The 8,023-nt window shown below is 44.6% G+C and overlaps 1 long non-coding RNA gene across 1 annotated transcript in view; it reads right to left on the reverse strand.

The window, feature by feature from the left end:
• LOC147655031 (uncharacterized) overlaps nucleotides 1-4,301 on the reverse strand; it is a 49,368-nt gene extending 45,067 nt beyond the window's left edge. Inside the window, exon 1 of the long non-coding RNA XR_015283708.1 lies at nucleotides 4,132-4,301. This is a non-coding gene — a long non-coding RNA (uncharacterized LOC147655031). The remainder of the gene's footprint in view (nucleotides 1-4,131) is intronic.
• Between the last annotated feature and the right edge of the window lie 3,722 nt (nucleotides 4,302-8,023).

An 8,023-nucleotide genomic window follows, 5' to 3' on the forward strand; every position in this document is an offset into this window, starting at 1 on the left:
CTTTGGAGCTGCTAGACACAGGAGACTCCCATGAAGAAAAGGACAAGATACTGACTTAGTGCCTATGGCTGATCAAGGGCTGTTCATAAGTAACAGCAGAACTGCTATTAACTGCAGAACACACTTTATAAAATCTTTTTTTAAACATTAATGTTCTCATATACCTTCACCATCCAGATTATCCCCACTTCTACAAAAACTTCTGTCATGTCCCTTCTTGACTCCCATCTTCCCTCATTAGATCCAGAGCCATGACTGTAATAAATAGCTCTAAGGGTAACTGCCGTTTTCCACCTTGTATAACGTAACCATCTAATGAGAAAATGGTATCTCAAATACATTTCAAATGCATCATGTTTTCTCCAGAATAAAAATGCCAGACTGCAAGAACTGACTTGACATTCAGCCCTGGATCATACCACAAGGAAATCCTTAGGATTGTGAAGGAGAGTAGCATGTTAGAGTCACAGAAGAAACTCCCAATTAACTTTTTGGAGAGCTCCCACAAATCACGAGTGCAATACTGCCAAATCTCCTGTACAGCCACAGGAAAGGCTCAATTATCATTTTGCAACAAAACAGCAACTCCTCCAGGCAGAACTAAATCACAAACATCATACCGAGAAACAGAAATCGCTCCTCCTTTCCCTCTGCCCTCAGGCCTATAATTAAAGGAAAGTCAAAAGAGATCCTCTTTATTTCTATTCCTTGAAAACAAAGAGCCCTGTTGAGTCAGGGAATCCAGCTTCCACCAGAAACAACTTCTAGTCTGCCCTGAAAAAAATGGTTTCCAGACATAGAAGGCAACAGAAAATATATGGTGCCTATTTTAATATAAGATCAATAGATCTGTGAAATGTATGTGGACCTTCATAAGTCTCACAAGAATTAGAATGCCTTGATTATGATAAAAAGCTAGATGTTTTCAGATAAAAGGGTAACCGACACTTAGAAGTGAAGAGGGGCCATCAGGGAACTTGAGGAACAGCTGTTAATTATTACCAGTGTGAAAGCAAAGGGCTGATGGGAGGACAAAATTAGGTGCCAAATTTATGTTTCTGCTGAAACCACAGTTTTTAAGTGTCCACCTGGGTTAAAAAAGTTAAACTCTGAGCTTATGTTTTGGAGCTACTCTATTAGTCAACTTGGATTGGTTAGTAAAAATATTCTTCAGCTGCTGACAGGCCATTTCTGTCCTTCAGCCTGTAGGAGCCATTCCATCCCTGTTTGGGCCCATCCCAATAACTTCCATGAGGACACTCAGTACATTGAGCAAACACCTCACATTCTGGGATGGGAATGAGTAGAATCCATAGCTCTGCACTCAAGGGCATTTATTATGCAAGGCTCACACACAGGCTGATACTGCTCAGTGTTCACAGACTTCCTGGAAGGTTGTTTCTGATAGGGGGCACCACCTCAAAGCCATGAAGGGCACATGGAAAATTCCAGGAAAGCTTCAGTTCAAACCACAGAATGTTTTTTTTCTAGGTTAAGAAGATTATTTAACTGTTTTGCAGGGAGGTTCTAGCATAGGCTAGTACACCACTGCAGAGATGTACAACCAGTACAGATTTTCTCTTCAGGTTACAGTAAGCTTTGCAATGATATTCTTGGTGGCTCGTTCAGAAGCCTGTTTTATTGTCAGCATACAGTCATCCAGGTGACTAAATGGTGAGGTAAGCATTGCAAATTCCTCCTTCAGAGGAGATGCAGTGTAATCTCCAGACAACATATCCCAGGGCTGATTGCTGCACTTTGAGCAGTTATCTGTGCAACTACACATTTATGGGTCCAAACACAGTTCTGTTTGACAGGTGTGTCCCTAGCAGCATGTAACCAGGAACACCTCAGTGGAAAACTCGCAGTTATTACATTTCTAGAAGCTAATGAGTAATCCAGGTTTTTGATGGAGAATGCAATTTTAAGAACAGCACAAATTTACTGATACAGTTTTCCAGAATTTCTTTTTTAAGGCAGCTGAAGAAGAAAGGCTTGTATTCCTGAAAGCTTGCCCACTTCTCCTTCCTCTCTATGACTCAATCTAATAAAAGACACACCAAATAACCACGCCGTCCTCCCTTGGAATGCTCTGGGACAGCAGAATTCAGCTCAGGTTTGCCATGCCCCATGCCATCACTACACTGCACAACAAAGCCCTTGAAACGGCACACGCAACCTTCACAAACAGATGCCAACAAAGAAAGGCTGAAAAAGAGGGACTGCTAACATTGAACAGTGCACTGGCACACAAAAAGGGCTGAACTTCCTTCAATTTTCCAGTCGAGACTTTGGCTAAGCCTACTCAAAACCACTTGGGAATAATCCCAAATTAACTGCTTGGTTAACCTGTGGAATGAAAATATCCCAGGTTTAGACTTGGTTCAGATTAGTTTAGTCTCTATTTAGTTCAACACTTTTATCTTTCAAATAAAAAAACCCAAACTTAAGGGTGAGTGTCACTGTCGGACATGAAATGATTCACACAGACACAGCTCAAAGTGTGGTGAAAAAATAAGAGAAGTTTATTTGTTCTTTCAGTATTTATAGGTTTTCAACAACGACCAGGGATTGGATAGTCAGGTTACCACTTTCTCAACCACACTGGCCGTGAGAGACGTCCATCAAAAGGCATATTTTTAATGGAATGTATAAACATCTATGTTTATAGTTACCTTCCTGGGAAAGTGGTTAAAAATTATGAAAATAATATCGAAAGGTCTGATTCTCAGGGCAACAGGTGAGAGCATGCTGATGCAGACACATCAGCCCTATGGGGAGAGAACTTGGCACACTCAGTTTTGCCTTCTGGAAATTTCAACTGACTTTACAGCTCCTTCACAAGGACCTTTATTTGGTGCTTTATTTGGAGTTTTCTTTGGTGCTTATTGTGTAACTCAGTGAATGTTTTTTAGATCTTTCACTTCTTCACAGTGACTAGTGGATCAGAAGTTACTTGTTGATGATACAGTTCTGTGTTCCACATGGTCTACCACATTTTCTTTGAACATGAACAGTCTGGGAAGATGCCATCCCAAACTAGAGACCTATTTGCTATCTGGTCTGTCTAGATAAAGCAACAGCTTTGGGAGACATACAAGACAGGCACTGATTTCATGAACAATTTAACAAAAAATGCCCAACCAAACCAACCAACCACAAACCACAAACTCCCCCAACCCCCATTCAGAAGGGATCAAAGAGGACCCAGCAGCTTTTTCATATCCAGTAGTGAAATACAAAGAGTTACAGTAAAGAGTGTGTAAGCCTTGTCCACCAAATACTATTATTAAAAGCTTACACATGTGGCCAGTATCCTTTCACATTATCTGATTCTTAGGAAAAAGACAAGGCCAGCTCCAGCAGGGGACTGTAAACAATCCCAGGCTTCAGCCTTTCACAGAGTCCATGACCACAAAGGCTACGGAACATCCTCGGGCTGCTCTCGAGAGGCGGACTTGGCAAATGGAACAGAAATGAACCAGCACCCTTTTAAAATTCTAGATATAAGCTACTGCTGTCATTGCTGTAGTTGAGAGAACGACCGTAATATCAATGGCATCCTTGACACGGTACTTATGTAATAATTAATTGCGGGGAATGTCATGTTCCAGCGGGCGTAGAAACCATTCCCCGGGGTAATGCGTTGCTTTTCTTTACTGGGAGAACGGCAGAGCACGGAGCGAGAGCAGCACTCTTTGCTGTCTGCCCTCGCTCGCAGTGCCATACGGACTTATCCTTTCAATCAGCACCCCGCAAAGGCACGTTTAGCAGCCGCTCCCTTGCTGGTGCCAAATAAAGGCGAATCCACGGCAAGACAAAGAACGCCCTGGCTCCCGAGAGCAGTCGGTCCCCGGGAGCTGCCGGCACAGCCGCAGGTCTCGGGGGTCCCGCCGTCCCGGGAGGCGGCTCCTCACGCCCGCCATCCTGAGGGGGCCGCGGCGCCCCGGCCCCGCACGTGACGTGACGCCGCACGCGCGGCCCCTCGTGACGTCACCGCGCCCGGCTCCCACCGGCGGCGCCTATCAATAGCCGCGCGGGGCCGCGCAGGCGCGCGCTCGCGCCGTGACGTCACCGTCGACGCGGGCGCGGCCCCGCCCGGCGGGCACGGCGCTCCCCGCGCTCCCTCACCTTCTATTTTTATCCCGCCTTTGTTCCCCGGGGCCCGCCCCGCCGCCGCGGGATGGACGGCGGGAGGGATGGCGGGGTGACGCCACCCGCTTCCCGGAACGGTGACGCGGCCGCTGGAATGCGCGCGGGGCTGCGCTGCCTTAAAGGGGCAGCGCTCGGCGGCCCCGCCCGGGGGGGCGGCGCTGACGGACGGGCGCAGCTGCGGGCCCGGGGGGGCGCGGGGCGGCCCGGCTGTGCCCCGCACTCCCCGCACCGCCCGGGGCTGCCGGGGAGAGCGGCCCCGCCGGGCCGGCCCCCCAGCGTCCCGGGGTGCGGGTCTGAGCGCAGCCCGGGGTGTGCCCGGCCCGGCGGCCCCGGGTGATGCTCCCCGCGTGTGGCCCGGAGCGGTTCTCTCCATCCCCCGGCTCTGACCCTGCGCTTCCCCGCAGCGCCCAGCGTGGCGGGCACGGCGAGAAGGGAAACGCCGGATCCTGCCCAGGGCAGCCGCAGCCGCAGCGCACGGACAGCGGCTGGCCGCCTCTGTGGGGCAAGCCACAAACGCGCATCGCTAATAAAACGACGCTAATTTACAATGAAAGAATGCCTTGATGTGTTTCCTGTACGTTCCCACGCGAAACACAAGGGAACCAAACAAGTAAAGGGTTTCTGCTAATGCGTTTAACTGTTTGACGTAATAAAACATATTTTTCACCCAGCCAGGAGTTCAAACTACAGGTGTTGTCCATAGTAGGTTATCTCTGGGTCGGGGATATGCTCTGAAATAAAGCCCCTCACTCATTATAAGGTCGAGATGATGCTGTACCATCATATTTAGATCATGGCTCGTAGGGAAATATGGGGGATACTTAGTCACCTATGGCATGACCTTATATTCCCACTCAATTTAGTAACAACAGTTGGTTTCTTATAGGACATGTGAGATTTAATTTATTAACAGTTTCTAGGATAAGTGGAAGGAACTCAGAAAAGGCATGAGATGAGAACTCAGCAGATGAAGGGAACATTCTCAGAGGGATGGAGCTCCCAGAGAAATGTAAGTCTTGTCTCCCTCTCAAATAGAACATTAATGGAAATGCAGTTAAAAATCAGTAAGAGATTTTTATTACATTGCCCTAGGTGATTTTTTTTTTTCTGACTAAAATTATGTGGTTATGATTTTCTTTTCAGCTTTTGCCTTTTGCTTACTTTTGAGCCTTTCTATTGAATAGCGCAGTGGAATCTTTCAGAATGCTAAAACTCTTGTGTCCTGAGAATGATGTTTCAGCCATCTGGGGAAAAAAAAGCTTCCCTTTGCATTCAGATGGTATATCCTATTCATCGGGATGGCATGAGGGAATATCGATATATGTTTGAGCATGTACAATCCTGGTAGGCAAATACCAGAGGAACTTGTATGCTCCAGAAGAAAAGAAGTGCTGCAGCTTAGCCCTGAGATATCCAGTGTGCCACAGATGTTTGTCCCCCTGTCTTTAAAACTCTGGAACAAATTCTGCTCTCATGGGCCATTTGTCTGCTTTAAGCTGGATCAAGATATGTTACAAGAACTTTTAGCTTGTTGAAGGACTTCTGGCTTTTTGCATTATGATCCAAACATGAGATGAAGGGTGTTGTTTTGGTTTTTTTCCTAGCTGATCACTAGCATTAACTAAACCAAGAAAGAGGTAAATCAATAAAGTATCAGAGGAGGTTGGCTCTGAAATACAATCTAATTAAAATGTCAATTTAAATAAATCACTGCCATTGAAACTAAGTAATGAATGTGAAAAGCTGTTTATGTGTAAAAGAGATCTGAAGTTTTCTTGGAAAAGTAATTGTTTGAAAATTCAGTATTTTTCATTCTTGCTCTTATAAATGATCAGGCAGGCTATTCTCTTACCAATTTTATTTTTCAGTGAATCTAAGTTTGATTGTCACTTAAGCTTCCTTGTGAGTAATATCATAATTTCATATCACTCATTAAATGAAAGTTGTTTTTTTCCCCTAAATCCCCTAACCTATGCCAACAGGAGCATTCAGAAACTGGCACTGAGGTGCAGCTCTGATAAAAGTTTTCTGTTTCCCTGTGACTCATTTGACATTAACATAATTATGCTACAGGAGTCAAAGTGATTTTCCAACTATGAGTAATGCACAGCACTAGACCGAATGTTTACAGGACACCGAGGCATATCAGCCAGCTGAAGTAACCAGCTGCTGATAACAGCTGAAGTAAGTTGGGGAATTAAAAAGTCTTATAACACAATTACCCTTCTTTGGCACTCGGTGTCTCGCACGGCTGGGAGGTGTCGTGTGCCCTGCGGGGAGCGATCCAGAAGCAGGGCTGTAACAAGGAGAAGACCGAGCCCGTGGGTAGTTCACACAACAAGTTCTTCATAGTTTTCTTCCCACTTGCATATTTATGGCAGAGTCGTGCTCAAAGGGGAGCAGTGATCTTTACAAGAAGCGGCTGTATTTACCAGAGTTCATTTCAAAACACAAGTGACACACATCCTCTCAGCCAGCAAAACAACATCAAAATGAAACAACAACAACAACAAAAAAAGAGATCATCTCACAAGTGCTTTGAACCATGTGTATGGGAATAGCACAAGAGAAGAAAACCAATAAGGATACAGCAAAATTGAGTGCTGTTACCACAATGCTATATCTTTTCTCTGTAATTAAAGTATATGTGCAGGCTAGTGATAAAAACTACACAGAAGAATTACAATGAATATGTTCTGGATAAATAGCAGAAACAGTAACTACAGAATGTACTAGCAATATGAAAAAAACCAAAAATAAACAAAATCTTGGTGGTCAAGACTTGTTTCAAGTGTTTCCTGAAATTTCTAGAAATTACTGACTTCTCAGGATTTTTAAAAGCAATTTGAGAAATAGGTTATTTTTTTTTCTGTCTCAGTTTGCTTGTTTGTGTACAGGTAGATTCTTGATTGAAACTGGGTCAGTTTGTATTTATAAGTTTGTCAACTTTGGCTGGATATCCTTCCGATGAGGCCTAATTCAGTAATGTGCTGAGCACCCAGAACATCATTGGTTTCGTACGTTCCACGAGGATTAGCTGTGAAGGTAGAAAGCTAATTTTGAAATACCAACTCAAACCCACTACAATTTGCTAGAGTTCTAGAGTGGAAAATAACCTGTTAACAACTTCCTTATAAAATGCCACAGTAATAAGAGTAGGGAAGAGGGTTCAAATGCAGAAAACAGTTCTGATAGCAGAACTGTTAGCAGGAAGAATGTATTCCAGGAGACATATCTGAGGAATTCAGAAGAAAATTGCACATCACACTGGGTTCTTTATTTCACAAAAAAATCTGCTGAGGTCAGATGCTTGGCATGCTCTGATTATTGCCACTGACTCTCAGAGCTGGATGAGGACCAGAAATGGGAAAAAATGTTTTCCGTGGCTGAGGAAAGCTGGAGGAGGAAAGGTTTGCTGCAGTACCTTGTACTTACAACATTCCCCATTTGCCAGGACAGTCAGGACTTGGAGGTTTTCTGTTTTCTCTGGTATGGTTTTCATGGTGCATGACAATGGGCAAACTCTAAATCTGGTTCCTTCAGTCTGGCCACCTCTTACTTACTAAGGGATGGCTTGGTGGAGATAGCTTTGCATTCCAGCTGCTACTACAATGACCAGCATGAATGTATTTAACAATGTTGATAAAATCAGCCAGCAGAACCCAAACAAAACATAAACAGAACAATCCAAGCCCTATCAAGAGAAATAAATTCCCACAGCAAAATTTAGCAGTCTTAAATTTAATCTGATTTTGCAATAAGCTCATCCAGGACCGCAGTTTTATAACTACAAACATCCACCTCCGTAGCATGCGGTGCCACTGGATTTACATCTATTTTCACCACTTTTAATTACCAATATCCCTAA

This window comes from Cyanistes caeruleus, chromosome 2 (genome assembly GCF_971803275.1).
Source record: "Cyanistes caeruleus chromosome 2, bCyaCae1.hap1.1, whole genome shotgun sequence".
Classification (NCBI taxonomy): domain Eukaryota; kingdom Metazoa; phylum Chordata; class Aves; order Passeriformes; family Paridae; genus Cyanistes; species Cyanistes caeruleus.